Raw genomic sequence first — 23,181 nt, 5'->3', positions numbered from 1 at the left:
ATGAAACACAGAAATTGCATCGGGAGTCAATACAACATTCACAATCCGCACTTTCCTCCATGGGAGTAATGTCTGATACAGTCTACGCTTTGATCGTTCCCAGGAAGACCAGTAGTAGTTTCCGATGCACATCTGGAGACAATCTGTAATCTGTGGTCTATCAGAGTGTTGATGAAACACAGAAATTGCATCGGGATTGAATACAACAGTCACCATAAGCACTTTCCTCCATGGGAGAAACGTCTGAATCAGTATACGCTTTGATCGTTCCCTGGAAGACCAGTAGTAGTTTCCGATGCACATCTGGTGGCATTCTGTAATCTGTGGACCTTCAAAGTGTTGAAGAACACAGAAATTGAATCGGGAGTGAATACAACAGTCACAATCCGCACTTTCCTCCATGGGAGTAATGTGTGATACAGTCTACGCTTTGATCGTTCCCACTAAGACCAGTAGTAGTTTCCGATGCACATCTGGAGGCTATCTGTAATCTGTGGACTATCAGAGTGTAGATGAAACACAGAAATTCCGTCGGGTTTGAATACAACAGTCACCATGCGCACTTTCCTCCATGGGAGTAAAGTCTCAAACAGTCTACTCTTTGATCGTTAGCTGGAAGACCAGTAGTTGTTTCCGATGCCGATCTGGTGGAATTCTGTAATCTGTGGACTAACAGGGCGTTGATGAAACACAGAAATAGCATCGGGATTGAATACAACAGTCACCATGCGCACCATTCTCCATTCGAGTAAAGTCTCAGTCAGTCTACGCTTTGATCGTTCTCTGGAAGACCAGTAGTAGTTTCCGAATCACATCTGATGGCATTCTGTAATCTGTGGACTATCAGAGTGTTGATGAAACACAGAAATTGCATCGTGATTGAATACAACAGTCACCATGCGCACTTTCCTCCATGGGAGTAATGTCACTAACAGTCTACGCTTTGATCGTTCCCTGGAAGACCTGTTGTGGTTTCCGATGAACAACTGGTGGCATTCTGTAATCTGTGGATTATCAGAGTGTTGATGTAACACAGAAAATGCATCGGGATTGAATACAACAGTCAAAAACGCACTTTCCTCCCCGGGAGTGATATCTCAAACAGTCTACGCTTTGATCGTTCCCTCGAAGACCAGTAGTAGTTTCCGATGCACATCTGAGGCATTCTGTAATCTGTGGACTATCAGAGTGTTGATGAAACACAGAAAATGCATCGGGATTGAATACAACAGTCACATTCCGCACTTTTCTCCATGGGAGTAATATCTGATACAGTCTACGCTTTAATCGTTCCCAGGAAGACCAGTAGTAGTTTCCGATGCACATCTGGAGACAATCTGTAAACTGTGACTCTCAGAGTGTTGATGAAACACAGAAGTTGCATCGGGATTGAATACAACAGTCACCATAAGCACTTTCCTCCATGGGAGTAACGTCTGAAACAGTCTACGCTTTGATCGTTCCCTGGAATACCAGTAGTAGTTTCCGATGCACATCTGGAGGCATTCTGTAATCTGTGGACCTTCAAAATGTTGATGAAACACAGATATTGCATCGGGAGTCAATACAACATTCACAATCCGCACTTTCCTCCATGGGAGTAATGTCTGATACAGTCTACGCTTTGATCGTTCCCAGGAAGACCAGTAGTAGTTTCCGATGCACATCTGGAGACAATCTGTAATCTGTGGTCTATCAGAGTGTTGATGAAACACAGAAATTGCATCGGGATTGAATACAACAGTCACCATAAGCACTTTCCTCCATGGGAGAAACGTCTGAATCAGTATACGCTTTGATCGTTCCCTGGAAGACCAGTAGTAGTTTCCGATGCACATCTGGTGGCATTCTGTAATCTGTGGACCTTCAAAGTGTTGAAGAACACAGAAATTGAATCGGGAGTGAATACAACAGTCACAATCCGCACTTTCCTCCATGGGAGTAATGTGTGATACAGTCTACGCTTTGATCGTTCCCAGGAAGACCAGTAGTAGTTTCCGATGCACATCTGGAGGCTATCTGTAATCTGTGGACTATCAGAGTGTAGATGAAACACAGAAATTCCGTCGGGTTTGAATACAACAGTCACCATGAGCACTTTCCTCCATGGGAGTAAAGTCTCAAACAGTCTACTCTTTGATCGTTAGCTGGAAGACCAGTAGTTGTTTCCAATGCCTGTCTGGTGGAATTCTGTAATCTGTGGACTAACAGGGCGTTGATGAAACACAGAAACAGCATCGGGATTGAATACAACGGTCACCATGCGCACTTTCCTCCATGGGAGTAATGTTTCAAACAGTTTACGCTTTGATCGTTCCCTGGAAGACCAGTAGTAATTTCCGATGCACATCTGGAGGCATTCTGTAATCTGTGGACTATCAGAGTGTTGGTGAAACACAGAAATTGCATCGGGATTGAATACAACAGTCACCATGCGCACTTTCCTCCATGGGAGTAATGTCTCAAACAGTCTACGCCTTGATCGTTCCCTGGAATACGAATAGTAGTTTCCGATGCACATCTGGAGGTATTCTGTAATATGTGGACTATCAGAGTATTGATGAAACACAGAAATTCCATCGGGATTGAATACAACAGTCACCATGCGCACTTTCCTCCATGGGAGTAATGTCTCAAACAGTCTACGCTTTGATCGTTCCCAGGAAGACCAGTAGTAATTTCCGATGCATATCTGGATGCATTCTGTAATCTATGGACTATCAGAGTGTTGATGAAACACAGAAATTGCATCGGGATTGAATACAACAGTCACCATGCGCACTTTCCTCCATGGGATTAATGTGTCAAACAGTCTACGTTTTGATCGTTCCCTCGAAGACCAGTAGTACTTTCCGATGCACATCTGAGGCATTCTGTAATCTATGGACTATCAGAGTTTTGATGAAACACAGAAATTGCATCGGGAGTGAATACAACAGTCAGAATCCGCACCTTCCTCCATGGGAGTAATGTCTGATACAGTCTACGCTTTAATCGTTCCCAGGAAGACCAGTAGTAGTTTCCAATGTACATCTGGAGAAAATCTGTAAACTGTGACTATCAGAGTGTTGATGAAACACAGAAGTTGCATCGGGATTGAATACAACAGTCACCATAAGCACTTTCCTCCATGGGAGTAACGTCTGAAACAGTCTACGCTTTGATCGTTCCCGGGAAAACCAGTAGTAGTTTCCGATGCACATCTGCTGGCATTCTGTAATCTGTGGACTGTCAGAGTGTTGATGAAACACAGAAATTGCATCGGGTTTGATAACAACAGTCACCATCCGCACTTTTCTCCATGGGAGTAATATCTGAAACAGTCTACGCTTTGATCGTTCCCTGGAATACCAGTAGTAGTTTCCGATGCACATCTGGAGGCATTCTGTAATCTGTGGACCTTCAATGTTTTGATGAAACGCAGAAATTGCATCGGGAGTGAAAACAACTGTCACAATCCGCACTTTCCTCCATGGGAGTAATGTGTGATACAGTCTACGCTTTGATCGTTCCCAGGAAGACCTGTAGTAGTTTCCGATGCACATCTGGAGGCTATCTGTATTCTGTGGACTATCAGAGTGTAGATGAAACACAGAAATTCCGTCGGGTTTGAATACAACAGTCACAATGCGCACTTTCCTTCATGAGAGTAAAGTCTCAAACAGTCTACGCTTTGATCGTTAGATGGAAGACCAGTAGTAGTTTCCGATGCCTATCTGGTGGCATTCTTTAATCTATGGACTATCAGAGTGTTGATGAAACACAGAAATTGCATCGGGATTGATAACAACTGTCACCATGCGCACTTTCCCTTATGGGAGTAATGTCTAAAACATTCTACGCTTTGATCGTTCCCTGTTAGACCAGTAGTAGTTTCCGATGCACATCTGGAGGCATTCTATAATCTGTGGACTATCAGAGTGTTGATGAAACACAGGAATTGCTTCGGGATTGAATACAACAGACACCATGCGCACTTTCCTCCATGGGAGTAATGTTCTACGCTTTGATTGTTCCCTGGAAGACCAGTAGTAATTTCCGATGCACATCTGGTGACATTCTGTAATCTGTGGACTATCAGAGTGTTGGTGAAACACAGAAATTGCATCGGGACTGAATACAACAGTCTCCATCCGCACTTTTCTCCATGGGAGTAATATCTGAAACAGTCTACGCTTTGATCGTTTCCTGGAATACCAGTAGTAGTTTCCGATGCACATCTGGAGACAATCTGTAATCTGTGGACTATCAGAGTGTAGATGAAACACAGAAATTCCGTCGGGTTTGAATACAACAGTCACCATGCGCACTTTCCTCCATGGGAGTAAAGACTCAAACAGTCTACGCTTTGATCGTTAGCTGGAAGATCAGTAGTAGTTTCCGATGCCTATCTGGTGGCATTCTGTAATCTATGGACTATCAGAGTGTTAATGAAACACAGAAATTGCATCGGGATTGATAACAACAGTCACCATGCGCACTTTACCCTATGGGAGTAATGTCTAAAACATTCTACGTTTTGATCGTTCCCTGTTAGACCAGTAGTAGTTTCCGATGCACATCTGGAGGCATTCTATAATCTGTGGACTATCAGAGTGTTGATGAAACACAGGAATTGCTTCGGGATTGAATACAACAGACACCATGCGCACTTTCCTCCATGGGAGTAATGTTTCAAACAGTCTACGCTTTGATCGTTCCCTGGAAGACCAGTAGTAATTTCCGATGCACATCTGGTGACATTCTGTAAACTTTGGACTATCAGAGTGTTGGTGAAACACAGAAATTGCATCGGGACTGAATACAACAGTCTCCATCCGCACTTTTCTCCATATGAGTAATATCTGAAACAGTCTACGCTTTGATCGTTCCCTGGAATACCAGTAGTAGTTTCCGATGCACATCTGGAGGCATTCTGTAATCTGTGGACCTTCAAAGTGTTGATGAAACACAGAAATTGCATCGGGAGTCAATACAACATTCACAATACGCACTTTCCTCCATGGGAGTAATGTCTGATACAGTCTACGCTTTGATCGTTCTCAGGAAGACCAGTAGTAGTTTCCGATGCAAATCTGGAGACAATCTGTAATCTGTGGTCTATCAGAGTGTTGATGAAACACAGAAATTGCATCGGGATTGAATACAACAGTCACCATAAGCACTTTCCTCCATGGGAGAAACGTCTGAATCAGTATACGCTTTGATCGTTCCCTGGAAGACCAGTAGTAGTTTCCGATGCACATCTGGTGGCATTCTGTAATCTGTGGACCTTCAAAGTGTTGAAGAACACAGAAATTGAATCGGGAGTGAATACAACAGTCACAATCCGCACTTTCCTCCATGGGAGTAATGTGTGATACAGTCTACGCTTTGATCGTTCCCAGGAAGACCAGTAGTAGTTTCCGATGCACATCTGGAGGCTATGTGTAATCTGTGGACTATCAGAGTGTAGATGAAACACAGAAATTCCGTCGGGTTTGAATACAACAGTCACCATGCGCACTTTCCTCCATGGGAGTAAAGTCTCAAACAGTGTACTCTTTGATCGTTAGCTGGAATACCAGTAGTTGTTTCCGATGCCCATCTGGTGGAATTCTGTAATCTGTGGACTAACAGGGCGTTGATGAAACACAGAAATAGCATCGGGATTGAATACAACAGTCACCATGCGCACCTTTCTCCATTCGAGTAAAGTCTCAGTCAGTCTACGCTTTGATCGTTCTCTGGAAGACCAGTAGTAGTTTCCGAATCACATCTGATGGCATTCTGTAATCTGTGGACTATCAGAGTGTTGATGAAACACAGAAATTGCATCGTGATTGAATACAACAGTCACCATGCGCACTTTCCTCCATGGGAGTAATGTCACTAACAGTCTACGCTTTGATCGTTCCCTGGAAGACCTGTTGTGGTTTCCGGTGAACAACTGGTGGCATTCTGTAATCTGTGGATTATCAGAGTGTTGATGTAACACAGAAAATGCATCGGGATTGAATACAACAGTCACAAAACGCACTTTCCTCCACGGGAGTGATATCTCAAACAGTCTACGCTTTGATCGTTCCTTGGAATACCAGTAGTGGTTTCCGATGCACATCTGGTGGCATTCTGTAATCTGTGGACAATCAGAGTGTGGATGAAACACAGAAATAGCATCGGGATTGAATAAAACAGTCACCATGCGCACTTTCCTCCATGGGAGTAATGTCTCAAACAGTCTACCTTTTGATCGTTCCCTGGAAGACCAGTAGTAATTTCCGATGCACATCTGGAGGCATTCTGTAATCTGTGGACTATCAGAGTGTTGATGAAACACAGAAAATGCATCGGGATTGAATACAACAGTCACCATGCGCACTTTCCTCCATAGGAGTAATGTCTCAAACACTCTACGCTTTGATCGTTCCCTCGAAGACCAGTAGTAGTTTCCGATGCACATCTGAGGCATTCTGTAATCTGTGGACTGTCAGAGTGTTGATGAAACACAGAAATTGCATCGGGTTTGATAACAACAGTTACCATCCGCACTTATCTCCATGGGAGTAATATCTGAAACAGTCTACGCTTTGATCGTTCGATGGAATACCAGTAGTAGTTTCCGACGCACATCTGGAGGCTCTCTGTAATCTGTGGACCTTCAAAGTGTTGATGAAACGCAGAAATTGCATCGGTAGTGAATACAACAGTCACAATCCGCACTTTCCTCCATGGGAGTAATGTGTGATACAGTCTACGCTTTGATCGTTCCCAGGAAGACCAGTAGTGGTTTCCGATGCACATCTGGAGGCTATCTGTAATCTGTGGACTATCAGAGTGTAGATGAAACACAGAAATTCCGTCGGGTTTGAATACAACAGTCACCATGCGCACTTTCCTCCATGAGAGTAAAGTCTCAAACAGTCTACGCTTTGATCGTTAGCTCGAAGACCAGTAGTAGTTTCCGATGCCTATCTGGTGGCATCCTGTAATCTATGGACTATCAGAGTGTTCATGAAACACAGAAATTGCATCGGGATTGATAACAACAGTCACCATGCGCTCTTTCCTTTATGGGAGTAATGTCTCAAATATTCTACGCTTTCATCGTTCCCTGTTAGACCAGTAGTAGTTTCCGATGCACATCTGGAGGCATTCTGTAATCTGTGGACTATCAGAGTGTTGATGAAACACAGGAATGGCTTCGGGATTGAATACAACAGTCACCATGCGCACTTTCCTCCATGGGAGTAATGTTTCAAACAGTTTACGCTTTGATCGTTCCCTGGAAGACCAGTAGTAATTTCCGATGCACATCTGGAGGCATTCTGTAATCTGTGGACTATCAGAGTGTTGGTGAAACACAGAAATTGCATCGGGATTGAATACAACAGTCACCATGCGCACTTTCCTCCATGGGAGTAATGTCTCAAACAGTCTACGCTTTGATCGTTCCCTGGAATACGAATAGTAGTTTCCGATGCACATCTGGAGGTATTCTGTAATATGTGGACTATCAGAGTATTGATGAAACACAGAAATTCCATCGGGATTGAATACAACAGTCACCATGCGCACTTTCCTCCATGGGAGTAATGTCTCAAACAGTCTACGCTTTGATCGTTCCCAGGAAGACCAGTAGTAATTTCCGATGCATATCTGGATGCATTCTGTAATCTATGGACTATCAGAGTGTTGATGAAACACAGAAATTGCATCGGGATTGAATACAACAGTCACCATGCGCACTTTCCTCCATGGGAGTAATGTGTCAAACAGTCTACGCTTTGATCGTTCCCTCGAAGACCAGTAGTACTTTCCGATGCACATCTGAGGCATTCTGTAATCTATGGACTATCAGAGTTTTGATGAAACACAGAAATTGCATCGGGAGTGAATACAACAGTCAGAATCCGCACCTTCCTCCATGGGAGTAATGTCTGATACAGTCTACGCTTTAATCGTTCCCAGGAAGACCAGTAGTAGTTTCCAATGCACATCTGTAGAAAATCTGTAAACTGTGACTATCAGAGTGTTGATGAAACACAGAAGTTGCATCGGGATTGAATACAACAGTCACCATAAGCACTTTCCTCCATGGGAGTAACGTCTGAAACAGTCTACGCTTTGATCGTTCCCAGGAAAACCAGTAGTAGTTTCCGATGCACATCTGCTGGCATTCTGTAATCTGTGGACTGTCAGAGTGTTGATGAAACACAGAAATTGCATCGGGTTTGATAACAACAGTCACCATCCGCACTTTTCTCCATGGGAGTAATATCTGAAACAGTCTACGCTTTGACCGTTCCCTGGAATACCAGTAGTAGTTTCCGATGCACATCTGGAGGCATTCTGTAATCTGTGGACCTTCAAAGTTTTGATGAAACGCAGAGATTGCATCGGGAGTGAAAACAACTGTCACAATCCGCACTTTCCTCCATGGGAGTAATGTGTGATACAGTCTACGCTTTGATCGTTCCCAGGAAGACCTGTAGTACTTTCCGATGCACATCTGGAGGCTATCTGTATTCAGTGGACTATCAGATTGTAGATGAAACACAGAAATTCCGTCGGGTTTGAATACAACAGTCACAATGCGCACTTTCCTTCATGAGAGTAAAGTCTCAAACAGTCTACGCTTTGATCGTTAGATGGAAGACCAGTAGTAGTTTCCGATGCCTATCTGGTGGCATTCTTTAATCTATGGACTATCAGAGTGTTGATGAAACACAGAAATTGCATCGAGATTGATAACAACTGTCACCATGCGCACTTTCCCTTATGGGAGTAATGTCTCAAACATTCTACGCTTTGATCGTTCCCTGTTAGACCAGTAGTAGTTTCCGATGCACATCTGGAGGCATTCTGTAATCTGTGGACTATCAGAGAGTTGATGAAACACAGGAATTGCTTCGGGATTGAATACAACAGTCACCATGCGCACTTTCCTCCATGGGAGTAACGTCTGAAACAGTCTACGCTTTGATCGTTCCCTGGAAAACCAGTAGTAGTTTCCGATGCACATCTGGTGGCATTCTGTAATCTGTGGCCTGTCAGAGTGTTGATGAAACACGGAAATTGCATCGAGATTGAATACAACAGTCACCATCCGCACTTTTATCCATGGGAGTATTATCTGAAACAGTCTACGCTTTGATCGTTCCCTGGAATACCAGTAGCACTTTCCGATGCACATCTGGAGACATTCTGTAATCTGTGGACGTTCAAAGTGTTGATGAAACACAGAAATTGCTTCGGGAGTGAATACAACAGTCACAATCCGCACTTTCCTCCATGGGAGTAATGTCTGATACAGTCTACGCTTTTATCGTTCCCAGGAAGACCAGTAGTAGTTTCCGATGCACATCTGGAGACAATCTGTAATCTGTGGATTATCAGAGTGTTGATAAAACACAGAAATTGCATCGGGATTGAATACAACAGTCACCATAAGCACTTTCCACCATGGGAGTAACGTCTGAAACAGTCTACGCTTTGATCGTTCCCTGGAAGACCAGTAGTAGTTTCCGATGCACATCTGGTGGCATTCTGTGATATGTGGACTAACAGAGCGTTGATTAAACACAGAAATAGCATCGGGATTGAATACAACAGTCACCATGCGCACTTTCCTCCATGGGAGTAATGTCTCAAACAGTTTACGCTTTGATCGTTCCCAGGAAGACCAGTAGTAATTTCCGATGCTTATCTGGACGCATTCTGTAATCTATGGACTATCAGAGTGTTGATGAAACACAGAAATTGCATCGGGATTGAATACAACAGTCTCCATGCGCACTTTCCTCCATGGGAGTAATGTGTCAAACAGTCTACGCTTTGATCGTTCCCTCGAAGACCAGTAGTAGTTTCCGATGCACATCTGAGGCATTCTGTAATCTATGGACTATCAGAGTTTTGATGAAACACAGAAATTTCATCGGGAGTGAACACAACAGTCAGAATCCGCACCTTCCTCCATGGGAGTAATGTCTGATACAGTCTACGCTTTAATCGTTCCCAGGAAGACCAGTAGTACTTTCCGATGCACATCTGGAGAAAATCTGTAAACTGTGACTATCAGAGTGTTGATGAAACACAGAAGTTGCATCGGGATTGAATACAGCAGTCACCATAAGCACTTTCCTCCATGGGAGTAACGTCTGAAACAGGCTACGCTTTGATCGTTCCCTGGAAAACCAGTAGTAGTTTCCGATGCACATCTGCTGGCATTCTGTAATCTGTGGACTGTCAGAGTGTTGATGAAACACAGAAATTGCATCGGGTTTGATAACAACAGTCACCATCCGCACTTTTCTCCATGGGAGTAATATCTGAAACAGTCTACGCTTTGATCGTTCCCTGGAATACCAGTAGTAGTTTCCGATGCACATCTGGAGGCATTCTGTAATCTGTGGACCTTCAAAGTTTTGGTGAAACGCAGAAATTGCATCGGGAGTGAAAACAACTGTCACAATCCGCACTTTCCTCCATGGGAGTAATGTGTGATACAGTCTACGCTTTGATCGTTCCCAGGAAGACCTGTAGTAGTTTCCGATGCACATCTGGAGGCTATCTGTATTCTGTGGACTATCAGTGTGTAGATGAAACACAGAAATTCCGTCGGGTTTGAATACAACAGTCACAATGCGCACTTTCCTTCATGAGAGTAAAGTCTCAAACAGTCTACGCTTTGATCGTTAGATGGAAGACCAGTAGTAGTTTCCGATGCCTATCTGGTGGCATTCTTTAATCTATGGACTATCAGAGTGTTGATGAAACACAGAAATTGCATCGGGATTGATAACAACTGTCACCATGCGCACTTTCCCTTATGGAAGTAATGTCTCAAACATTCTACGCTTTGATCGTTCCCTGTTAGACCAGTAGTAGTTTCCGATGCACATCTGGAGGCATTCTGTAATCTGTGGACTATCAGAGTGTTGACGAAACACAGGAATTGCTTCGGGATTGAATACAACAGTCACCATGCGCACTTTCCTCCATGGGAGTAACGTCTGAAACAGTCTACGCTTTGATCGTTCCCTGGAAAACCAGTAGTAGTTTCCGATGCACATCTGGTTGCATTCTGTAATCTGTGGCCTGTCAGAGTGTTGATGAAACACAGAAATTGCATCGGGTTTGATAACAACAGTCACCATCCCCACTTTTCTCCATGGGAGTAATATCTGAAACAGTCTACGCTTTGATCGTTCCCTGGAAGACCAGTAGTAATTTCCGATGCACATCTGGTGGCATTCTGTAATCTGTGGACTATCAGAGTGTTGGTGAAACACAGAAATTGCATCGGGATTCAATACAACAGTCACCATGCGCACTTTCCTCCATGGGAGTAATGTCTCAATCAGTCTACGCTTTGATCGTTCCCTGGAATACGAATAGTAGTTTCCGATGCACATATGGAGGTATTCTGTAATATGTGGACTATCAGAGTATTGATGAAACACAGAAATTCCATCGGGATTGAATACAACAGTCACCATGCGCACTTTCCTCCATGGGAGTAATTCTCAAACAGTCTACGCTTTGATCGTTCCCTGGAAGACCAGTAGTAGTTTCCGATGCACATCTGGTGGCATTCTGTAATCTGTGGACTAACAGAGCGTTGATTAAACACAGAAATAGCATCGGGATTCAATACAACAGTCACCATGCGCTCTTTCCTCCATGGGAGTAATGTCTCAGTCAGTCTACGCTTTGATCGTTCCCTTTAAGACCAGTGGTAGTTTCCGTTTCACATCTGGAGGCATTCTGTAATCTGTGGACTATCAGAGTGTTGATGAAACACTGAAATTGAATCGGGATTGAATACAACAGTCACCATGCGCACTTTCCTCCATGGGAGTAATTCTCAAACAGTCTACGCTTTGATCGTTCCCTGGAAGACCAGTAGTAGTTTCCGATGCACTTCTGGTGGCATTCTGTAATCTGTGGACTATCAGAGTGTGAATGAAACACTGAAATAGCATCGGGATTTAATACAACAGTCACCATGCGCACTTTCCTCCATGGGAGTAATGTCACAAACAGTCTACGCTTTGATCGTTCCCTGGAAGACCAGTAGTAGTCTTCGACGCACATCTGGTGGCATTCTGAAATCTGTGGACTAACAGGGTGATGATGAAACACGGAAATTGCATCGAGATTGAATACAACAGTCACCATCCGCATTTTTATCCATGGGAGTAATATCTGAAACAGTCTACGCTTTGATCGTTCCCTGGAATACCAGTAGCAGTTTCCGATGCACATCTGGAGGCATTCTGTAATCTGTGGACGTTCAAAGTGTTGATGAAACACAGAAATTGCATCGGGAGTGAGTACAACAGTCACAATCCGCACTTTCCTCCATGGGAGTAATGTCTGATACAGTCTACGCTTTGATCGTTCCCAGGAAGACCAGTAGTAGTTTCCGATGCACATCTGGAGACAATCTGTAATCTGTGGATTATCAGAGTGTTGATAAAACACAGAAATTGCATCGGGATTGAATACAACAGTCACCATAAGCACTTTCCACCATGGGAGTAACGTCTGAAACAGTCTACGCTTTGATCGTTCCCTGGAAGACCAGTAGTAGTTTCCGATGCACATCTGGTGGCATTCTGTAATCTGTGGACTGTCAGAGTGTTGATGAAACACAGAAATTGCATCGGGTTTGATAACAACAGTCGCCATGCGAACTTTCCTCCACGACAGTAATGTCTCAAAGAGTCTACGCTTTGATCGTTCCCTGGAAGACCAGTAGTAGTTTCCGATTCACATCTGGAGGCATTCTGTAATCTGTGGACTATCTGAGTGTTGATGAAACACAGAAATTGCATCGGGATTGAATACAACAGTCACCTTGCGCATTTTCCTCCACGGGAGTAATGTCTCAAACAGTCTATGCTTTGTTCGTTTCCTGGAAGACCAGTAGTAGTTTCCTATGCACATTTGGAGGCATTCTGTAATCTGTGGACTATCAGAGTGTTGATGAAACACAGAAATTGCATCGGGATTGAATACAACAGTCTCCATGCGCACTTTCCTCCATGGGAGTAATGTGTCAAACAGTCTACGCTTTGATCGTTCCCTCGAAGACCAGTAGTAGTTTCCGATGCACATCTGAGGCATTCTGTAATCTATGGACTATCAGAGTTTTGATGAAACACAGAAATTTCATCGGGAGTGAATACAACAGTCAGAATCCGCACCTTCCTCCATGGGAGTAATGTCTGATACAGTCTACGCTTTAATCGTTCCCAGGAAGACCAGTAGTAGTTTCCGATGCACATCTGGAGAAAATCTGTAAACTGTGACTATCAGAGTGTTGATGAAACACAGAAGTTGCATCGGGATTGAATACAGCAGTCACCATAAGCACTTTCCTCCATGGGAGTAACGTCTGAAACAGTCTACGCTTTGATCGTTCCCTGGAAAACCAGTAGTAGTTTCCGATGCACATCTGCTGGCATTCTGTAATCTGTGGACTGTCAGAGTGTTGATGAAACACAGAAATTGCATCGGGTTTGATAACAACAGTCACCATCCGCACTTTTCTCCATGGGAGTAATATCTGAAACAGTCTACGCTTTGATCGTTCCCTGGAATACCAGTAGTAGTTTCCGATGCACAGAAATAGCATCGGGATTCAATACAACAGTCACCATGCGCTCTTTCCTCCATGGGAGTAATGTCTCAGTCAGTCTACGCTTTGATCGTTCCCTTTAAGACCAGTGGTAGTTTCCGTTTCACATCTGGAGGCATTCTGTAATCTGTGGACTATCAGAGTGTTGATGAAACACTGAAATTGAATCGGGATTGAATACAACCATCACCATCCGCACTTTCCTCCATGGGAGTAATGTCTGAAACAGTCTACGCTTTGATCGTTCCCTGGAAGACCAGTAGTAGTTTCCGGTGCACATCGAATGGCATTCTGTAATCTGTGGACTATTAGAGTGTTGATGAAACACTGAAATTGAATCGGGATTGAATACAACCATCACCATCCGCACTTTCCTCCATGGGAGTAATGTCTGAAACAGTCTACGCTTTGATCGTTCCCTGGAAGACCAGTAGTAGTTTCCGGTGCGCATCGAATGGCATTCTGTAATCTGTGGACTATCAGAGTGTTGGTGAAACACAGAAATAGCATTTGGATTGGATACAACAGTCACCATGCGCACTTTCTTCCATAGGAGTAATGTCTCTAAGGGTCTACGCTTTGATCGTTCCCTGGAAGACCAATAGTAGTTTCCGACGCACGTCTGGTGGCATTCTGTAATCTGTGGACTATAAGAGTGTTGATGAAACACAGAAATTGCACCGGGATTGAATACAACAGTCACAATCCACAGTTTCCTCCATGGGAGTAATGTCTGGTACAGTCTACGATTTGATCGTTCCCAGGAAGACTAGTAGTAGTTTCCGATACACTTCTGGAGACAATCTGTATTCTGTGGACTATCAGAGTGTTGTTGAAACACAGAACTTGCATCGGGATTGAATTTAACAGTCACCATCCGCAATTTCCTCCATGGGAGTAACGTCTGAAACAGTCTACGCTTTGATTCTTCCCTGGAAGAGCAGTAGTAGTTTCCGATCCACATCTGGTGGCATTCTGAAATCTGTGGACTGTCAGAGTGTCAGAGTCAGAAACACAGAAATTGCATCGGGAGTGAATGCAACTGTCGCAATCCACAGTTTCCTCCATGGGAGTAATGTCTGGTACAGTCTACGCTTTGATCGTTCCCAGGAAGACCAGTAGTAGTTTACGATGCACTTCTGGAGACAATCTGTATTCTGTGGACTATCAGAGTGTTGTTGAAACACAGAACTTGCATCGGGATTGAATTCAACAGTCACCATCCGCAATTTCCTCCTTGGGAGTTACGTCTGAAACAGTATACGCTTTGATTGTTCCCTGGAAGAGCAGTAGTAGTTTCCGATGCACTTCTGGTGGCATTCTGTAATCTGTGGACTATCAGAGTGTGAATGAAACACTTAAATAGCATCGGGATTGAATACAACAGTCACCATGCGCACTTTCCTCCATGGGAGTAATGTCACAAACAGTCTACGCTTTGATCGTTCCCTGGAAGACCAGTAGTAGTCTGCGACGCACATCTGGTGGCATTCTGAAATCTGTGGACTAACAGGGTGATGATGAAACACGGAAATTGCATCGAGATTGAATACAACAGTCACCATCCGCACTTTTATCCATGGGAGTAGTATCTGAAACAGTCTACGCTTTGATCGTTCCCTGGAATACCAGTAGCAGTTTCCGATGCACATCTGGAGGCATTCTGTAATCTGTGGACGTTCAAAGTGTTGATGAAACACAGAAATTGCATCGGGAGTGAATACAACAGTCACAATCCGCACTTTCCTCCATGGGAGTAATGTCTGATACAGTCTACGCTTTGATCGTTCCCAGGAAGACCAGTAGTAGTTTCCGATGCACATCTGGAGACAATCTGTAATCTGTGGATTATCAGAGTGTTGATAAAACACAGAAATTGCATCGGGATTGAATACAACAGTCACCATAAGCACTTTCCACCATGGGAGTAACGTCTGAAACAGTCTACGCTTTGATCGTTCCCTGGAAGACCAGTAGTAGTTTCCGATGCACATCTGGTGGCATTCTGTAATCTGTGGACTGTCAGAGTGTTGATGAAACACAGAAATTGCATCGGGTTTGATAACAACAGTCGCCATGAGAACTTTCCTCCACGACAGTAATGTCTCAAACAGTCTACGCTTTGATCGTTCCCTGGAAGACCAGTAGTAGTTTCCGATTCACATCTGGAGGCATTCTGTAATCTGTGGACTATCTGAGTGTTGATGAAACACAGAAATTGCATCGGGATTGAATACAACAGTCACCTTGCGCATTTTCCTCCACGGGAGTAATGTCTCAAACAGTCTATGCTTTGTTCGTGTCCTGGAAGACCAGTAGTAGTTTCCGATGCACATCTGCTGGCATTCTGTAATCTGTGGACTGTCAGAGTGTTGATGAAACACAGAAATTGCATCGGGAGTGAATACAACAGTCAGAATCCGCACCTTCCTCCATGGGAGTAATGTCTGATACAGTCTACGCTTTAATCGTTCCCAGGAAGACCAGTAATAGTTTCCGATGCACATCTGGAGAAAATCTGTAAACTGTGACTATCAGAGTGTTGATGAAACACAGAAGTTGCATCGGGATTGAATACAGCAGTCACCATAAGCACTTTCCTCCATGGGAGTAACGTCTGAAACAGTCTACGCTTTGATCGTTCCCTGGAAAACCAGTAGTAGTTTCCGATGCACATCTGCTGGCATTCTGTAATCTGTGGACTGTCAGAGTGTTGATGAAACACAGAAATTGCATCGGGTTTGATAACAACAGTCACCATCCGCACTTTTCTCCATGGGAGTAATATCTGAAACAGTCTACGCTTTGATCGTTCCCTGGAATACCAGTAGTAGTTTCCGATGCACAGAAATAGCATCGGGATTCAATACAACAGTCACCATGCGCTCTTTCCTCCATGGGAGTAATGTCTCAGTCAGTCTACGCTTTGATCGTTCCCTTTAAGACCAGTGGTAGTTTCCGTTTCACATCTGGAGGCATTCTGTAATCTGTGGACTATCAGAGTGTTGATGAAACACTGAAATTGAATCGGGATTGAATACAACCATCACCATCCGCACTTTCCTCCATGGGAGTAATGTCTGAAACAGTCTACGCTTTGATCGTTCCCTGGAAGACCTGTAGTATTTTCCGGTGCACATCGAATGGCATTCTGTAATCTGTGGACTATTGGAGTGTTGATGAAACACTGAAATTGAATCGGGATTGAATACAACCATCACCATCCGCACTTTCCTCCATGGGAGTAATGTCTGAAACAGTCTACGCTTTGATCGTTCCCTGGAAGACCAGTAGTAGTTTCCGGTGCACATCGAATGGCATTCTGTAATCTGTGGACTATCAGAGTGTTGGTGAAACACAGAAATAGCATTTGGATTGGATACAACAGTCACCATGCGCACTTTCTTCCATAGGAGTAATGTCTCTAAGGGTCTACGCTTTGATCGTTCCCTGGAAGACCAATAGTAGTTTCCGACGCACGTCTGGTGGCATTCTGTAATCTGTGGACTATAAGAGTGTTGATGAAACACAGAAATTGCACCGGGATTGAATACAACAGTCACAATCCACAGTTTCCTCCATGGGAGTAATGTCTGGTACAGTCTACGATTTGATCGTTCCCAGGAAGACTAGTAGTAGTTTCCGATACACTTCTGGAGACAATCTGTATTCTGTTGACTATCAGAGTGTTGTTGAAACACAGAACTTGCATCGGGATTGAATTCAACAGTCACCATCCGCAATTTCCTCCATGGGAGTAACGTCTGAAACAGTCTACGCTTTGATTCTTCCCTGGAAGAGCAGTAGTAGTTTCCGATCCACATCTGGTGGCATTCTGAAATCTGTGGACTGTCAGAGTGTCAGAGTCAGAAACACAGAAATTGCATCGGGAGTGAATGCAACTGTCGCAATCCACAGTTTCCTCCATTGGAGTAATGTCTGGTACAGTCTACGCTTTGATCGTTCCCAGGAAGACCAGTAGTAGTTTCCGATGCACTTCTGGAGACAATCTGTATTCTGTGGACTATCAGAGTGTTGTTGAAACACAGAACTTGCATCGGGATTGAATTCAACAGTCACCATCCGCAATTTCCTCCTTGGGAGTTACGTCTGAAACAGTATACGCTTTGATTGTTCCCTGGAAGAGCAGTAGTAGTTTCCGATGCACTTCTGGTGGCATTCTGTAATCTGTGGACTATCAGAGTGTGAATGAAACACTGAAATAGCATCGGGATTGAATACAACAGTCACCATGCGCACTTTCCTCCATGGGAGTAATGTCACAAACAGTCTACGCTTTGATCGTTCCCTGGAAGACCAGCAGTAGTCTGCGACGCACATCTGGTGGCATTCTGAAATCTGTGGACTAACAGGGTGATGATGAAACACGGAAATTGCATCGAGATTGAATACAACAGTCACCATCCGCACTTTTATCCATGGGAGTAATATCTGAAACAGTCTACGCTTTGATCGTTCCCTGGAATACCAGTAGCAGTTTCCGATGCACATCTGGAGGCATTCTGTAATCTGTGGACGTTCAAAGTGTTGATGAAACACAGAAATTGCATCGGGAGTGAATACAACAGTCACAATCCGCACTTTCCTCCATGGGAGTAATGTCTGATACAGTCTACGCTTTGATCGTTCCCAGGAAGACCAGTAGTAGTTTCCGATGCACATCTGGAGACAATCTGTAATCTGTGGATTATCAGAGTGTTGATAAAACACAGAAATTGCATCGGGATTGAATACAACAGTCACCATAAGCACTTTCCACCATGGGAGTAACGTCTGAAACAGTCTACGCTTTGATCGTTCCCTGGAAGACCAGTAGTAGTTTCCGATGCACATCTGGTGGCATTCTGTAATCTGTGGACTGTCAGAGTGTTGATGAAACACAGAAATTGCATCGGGTTTGATAACAACAGTCGCCATGCGAACTTTCTTCCACGACAGTAATGTCTCAAACAGTCTACGCTTTGATCGTTCCCTGGAAGACCAGTAGTAGTTTCCGATTCACATCTGGAGGCATTCTGTAATCTGTGGACTATCTGAGTGTTGATGAAACACAGAAATTGCATCGGGATTGAATACAACAGTCACCTTGCGCATTTTCCTCCACGGGAGTAATGTCTCAAACAGTCTATGCTTTGTTCGTTTCCTGGAAGACCAGTAGTAGTTTCCTATGCACATTTGGAGGCATTCAGTAATCTGTGGACTATCAGAGTGTTGATGAAACACTGAAATTGAATCGGGATTGAATACAACCGTCACCATCCGCACTTTCCTCCATGATAGTAATGTCTGAAACAGTCTACGCTTTGATCTTTCCCTGGAAGACCATAGTAGTTTCCGGTGCACATCGGATGGCATTCTGTAATCTGTGGACTATCAGAGTGTAGATGAAACACAGATATTCCGTCGGGTTTGAATACAACAGTCACCATGCGCACTTTCCTCCATGAGAGTAAAGTCTCAAACAGTCTACGCTTTGATCGTTAGCTCGAAGACCAGTAGTAGTTTCCGATGCCTATCTGGTGGCGTTCTGTAATCTATGGACTATCAGAGTGTTGATGAAACACAGAAATTGCATGGGGATTGATAACAACAGTCACCATGCGCACTTTCCTTTATGGGAGTAATGTCTCAAATATTCTACGCTTTCATCGTTCCCTGTTAGACCAGTAGTAGTTTCCGATCCACATCGGGAGGCATTCTGTAATCTGTGGACTATCAGAGTGTTGATGAAACACAGGAATTGCTTCGGGATTGAATACAACAGTCACCATGCGCACTTTCCTCCATGGGAGTAATGTCTCAAACAGTCTACGCTTTGATCGTTCCCTGGAATACGAATAGTAGTTTCCGATGCACATCTGGAGGTATTCTGTAATATGTGGACTATCAGAGTATTGATGAAACACAGAAATTCCATCGGGATTGAATACAACAGTCACCATGCGCACTTTCCTCCATGGGAGTAATGTCTCAAACAGTCTACGCTTTGATCGTTCCCAGGAAGACCAGTGGTAATTTCCGATGCACATCTGGATGCATTCTGTAATCTATGGACTATCAGAGTGTTGATGAAACACAGAAAGTGCATCGGGATTGAATACAACAGTCACCATGCGCACTTTCCTCCATGGGAGTAATGTGTCAAACAGTCTACGCTTTGATCGTTCCCTCGAAGACCAGTAGTAGTTTCCGATGCACATCTGAGGCATTCTGTAATCTATGGACTATCAGAATTTTGATGAAACACAGAAATTGCATCGGGAGTGAATACAACAGTCAGAATCCGCACCTTCCTCCATGGGAGTAATGTCTGATACAGTCTACGCTTTAATCGTTCCCAGGAAGACCAGTAGTAGTTTCCGATGCACATCTGGAGAAAATCTGTAAACTGTGACTATCAGAGTGTTGATGAAACACAGAAGTTGCATCGGGATTGAATACAACAGTCACCATAAGCACTTTCCTCCATGGGAGTAACGTCTGAAACAGTCTACGCTTTGATCGTTCCCTGGAAAACCAGTAGTAGTTTCCGATGCACATCTGGTGGCATTCTGTAATCTGTGGACTGTCAGAGTGTTGATGAAACACAGAAATTGCATCGGGTTTGATAACAACAGTCACCATCCGCACTTTTCTCCATGGGAGAAATATCTGAAACAGTCTACGCTTTGATCGTTCCCTGGAATACCACTAGTAGTTTCCTATGCACATCTGGAGGCATTCTGTAATCTGTGGACCTTCAAAGTGTTGATGAAACGCAGAAATTGCATCGGGAGTGAAAACAACTGTCACAATCCGCACTTTCCTCCATGGGAGTAATGTGTGATACAGTCTACGCTTTGATCGTTCCCAGGAAGACCTGTAGTAGTTTCCGATGCACATCTGGAGGCTATCTGTATTCTGTGGACTATCAGAGTGTAGATGAAACACAGAAATTCCGTCGGGTTTGAATACAACAGTCACAATGCGCACTTTCCTTCAAGAGAGTAAAGTCTCAAACAGTCTACGCTTTGATCGTTAGATGGAAGACCAGTAGTAGTTTCCGATGCCTATCTGGTGGCATTCTGTAATCTATGGACTATCAGAGTGTTGATGAAACACAGAAATTGCATCGGGATTGATAACAACTGTCACCATGCGCACTTTCCCTTATGGGAGTAATGTCTCAAACATTCTACGCTTTGATCGTTCCCTGTTAGACCAGTAGTAGTTTCCGATGCACATCTGGAGGCATTCTGTAATCTGTGGACTATCAGAGTGTTGATGAAACACAGGAATTGCTTCGGGATTGAATACAACAGTCACCATGCGCACTTTCCTCCATGGGAGTAACGTCTGAAACAGTCTACGCTTTGATCGTTCCCTGGAAAACCAGTAGTAGTTTCCGATGCACATCTGGTGGCATTCTGTAATCTGTGGCCTGTCAGAGTGTTGATGAAACACAGAAATAGCATCGGGTTTGATAACAAGTCACCATCCCCACTTTTCTCCATGGGAGTAATGTCTGAAACAGTCTACGCTTTGATCGTTCCCTGGAAGACCAGTAGTAATTTCCGATGCACATCTGGTGGCATTCTGTAATCTGTGGACTATCAGAGTGTTGGTGAAACACAGAAATTGCATCGGGATTCAATACAACAGTCACCATGCGCACTTTCCTCCATGGGAGTAATGTCTCAGTCAGTCTACGCTTTAATCGTTCCCTTTAAGACCAGTGGTAGTTTCCGTTTCACATCTGGAGGCATTCTGTAATCTGTGGACTATCAGAGTGTTGATGAAACACTGAAACTGAATCGGGATTGAATACAACCATCACCATCCGCACTTTCCTCCATGGGAGTAATGTCTGAAACAGTCTACGTTTTGATCGTTCCCTGGAAGACCAGTAGTAGTTTCCGGTGCACATCGAATGGCATTCTGTAATCTGTGGACTATTAGAGTGTTGGTGAAACACAGAAATAGCATTTGGATTGAATACAACAGTCACCATGCGCACTTTCCTCCATGGGAGTAATGTCTCAAACAGTCTACGCTTTGATCGTTCCCTGGAAGACCAGTGGTAGTTTCCGATGCACATCTGGAGGCATTCTGTAATCTGAGGACTATCAGAGTGTTGATGAAACACAGAAATTGCATCAGGATTGAATACAACAGTCACCATGCGCACTTTCTTCCATAGGAGTAATGTCTCTAAGGGTCTACGCTTTGATCGTTCCCTGGAAGACCAATAGTAGTTTCCGACGCACGTCTGGTGGCATTCTGTGATCTGTGGGCTATAAGAGTGTTGATGAAACACAGAAATTGCACCGGGATTGAATACAACAGTCACAATGCGCACTTTCCTCCACGGAAGTAATGTCTCAATCAGTCTACGCTTTGATCGTTCCCTGGAAGAAAAGTAGTAGTTTTCTATGCACATCTGGTGGCATTCTGTAATCTGTGGACTATCAGAGTGTTGATGAAACACAGATATTGCATCGGGATTGAATACAACAGTCACAATCCGCACTTTTCTCCATGGGAATAATGTCTAAAACAGTCTACGATTTGATCGTTCACTGGAAGACCAGTAGTAGTTTCCGATGCACATCTGGAGGCATTCTGTAATCTGTGGACCTTCAAAGTGTTGATGAAACACAGAAATTGCATCGGGAGTGAATGCAACTGTCACAATCCACAGTTTCCTCCATGGGAGTAATGTCTGGTACAGTCTACGATTTGATCGTTCCCAGGAAAACTAGTAGTAGTTTCCGATACACTTCTGGAGACAATCTGTATTCTGTGGACTATCAGAGTGTTGTTGAAACACAGAACTTGCATCGGGATTGAATTCAACAGTCACCATCCGCAATTTCCTCCATGGGAGTAACGTCTGAAACAGTCTACGCTTTGATTCTTCCCTGGAAGAGCAGTAGTAGTTTCCGATCCACATCTGGTGGCATTCTAAAATCTGTGGACTGTCAGAGTGTCAGAGTCAGAAACACAGAAGTTGCATCGGGAGTGAATGCAACTGTCGCAATCCACAGTTTCCTCCATGGGAGTAATGTCTGGTACAGTCTACGCTTTGATCGTTCCCAGGAAGACCAGTAGTAGTTTCCGATGCACTTCTGAAGACAATCTGTATTCTGTGGACTATCAGAGTGTTGTTGAAACACAGAACTTGCATCGTGATTGAATTCAACAGTCACCATCCGCAATTTCCTCCATGGGAGTTACGTCTGAAACAGTATACGCTATGATTGTTCCCTGGAAGAGCAGTAGTAGTTTCCGATGCACTTCTGGTGGCATTCTGTAATCTGTGGACTATCAGAGTGTGAATGAAACACTGAAATAGCATCGGGATTGAATACAACAGTCACCATGCGCACTTTCCTCCATGGGAGTAATGTCACAAACAGTCTACGCTTTGATCGTTCCCTGGAAGACCATTAGTAGTCTCCGACGCACATCTGGTGGCATTCTGAAAACTGTGGACTAACAGGGTGATGATGAAACACGGAAATTGCATCGGGATTGAATACAACAGTCACCAT

The sequence above is a fragment of the Schistocerca gregaria genome, chromosome 3, assembly GCF_023897955.1.
Source record: "Schistocerca gregaria isolate iqSchGreg1 chromosome 3, iqSchGreg1.2, whole genome shotgun sequence".
In the NCBI taxonomy this organism is placed as follows: domain Eukaryota; kingdom Metazoa; phylum Arthropoda; class Insecta; order Orthoptera; family Acrididae; genus Schistocerca; species Schistocerca gregaria.
This window is presented reverse-complemented; position numbering follows the sequence as displayed.